The following is a 1,125-nucleotide window of genomic DNA, read 5'->3' as shown; positions in this document are numbered from 1 at the left end:
TATATCTATCTATCTATCTATCTATCTATCTATCTATCTATCTATCTATCTATCTATCTATTATCTATCTATCTATCTAATCTAATCTAATCTAATAAATCTGAGCTCCCTGACTCCCCCTGATAAATGTTTATGTAGCTGTAATTTTCCCAGGACTCGGAGCGACTCTGGTCCCGTGGGGCCGCCACAATCATCCACACAAGTTATTTTTTGCTCCTCTTCTCATGTTACAGCTCTCACAGTCAAGTTTCTGACAAAACGCTTCATCAGTGAATATGACCCTTATCTTGGTGAGTCTGATCTCCTGTAATGATGATAATGAATTAATGTAGTCATGATAATGAGCTGTACTGCTCTGCTGACATGTCACTGGTTACCTGAATGTGAAACAAATAAATGAGGGAAAGCAAAGGATGATAAACCTGTAAAGATTACATAAAAAACAGGATTTCTCTCTTTATCACATAAACTCTGTATTGTAATACTTATAATACTCTTATTTGTCCAAGAAGTATATTGAAGGTTGATGTTTATTCATTAAGCAGGAAAATCCTGGTTCTAAAAGTCTTGGACTTTAGCTCTGATTTTTTTATAATGGACAAACGTTCCCTGGAGATTCATGTTTGTCAAACATACCAACTAAAACCTGCTGGACTGAAGTAACCCGGTGAATTAAGCTCAGAGCAAATCAGTCTGGTAAACCACTGTTGACTCCGACCAATCACAGCGCAGGAGGCGGTACTTTAAGATGCCTGACTCTCAGCACTAGAAATACCCAAAAGGCAACAATGCTTCGCTGCTAGAAAAATTGTAAGATGGCGACTGCAATGAGGCAATGTTGCAATGAAAATTAGAACGCAATGGAGTGCAAAACTTATATCCTCTATATTTTTTTTTGGGGTAAAAACTGTTGTTCACTGGAGAGTTTCTCCAGGGGCTTAAAATGTTTCACGGACTAAGAAATGACAAAAATATATTCTTGCATCAAATCTGTAGTTATCTTCTAACCTGTCGAGGTTAGAACCGATTCCAAAGGTGTTACTCTGCCTGCTCTGTCAGATGAGAATACCTGGTCAGACCAGCATACCCATAGTTATTACACATTTATCTCTTTCGTTTTCCCCG

This window comes from Cyprinodon variegatus, unplaced genomic scaffold (assembly GCF_000732505.1).
Source record: "Cyprinodon variegatus isolate N-32 unplaced genomic scaffold, C_variegatus-1.0 Scaffold1450, whole genome shotgun sequence".
Classification (NCBI taxonomy): Eukaryota; Metazoa; Chordata; class Actinopteri; order Cyprinodontiformes; family Cyprinodontidae; genus Cyprinodon; species Cyprinodon variegatus.
This window is presented reverse-complemented; position numbering follows the sequence as displayed.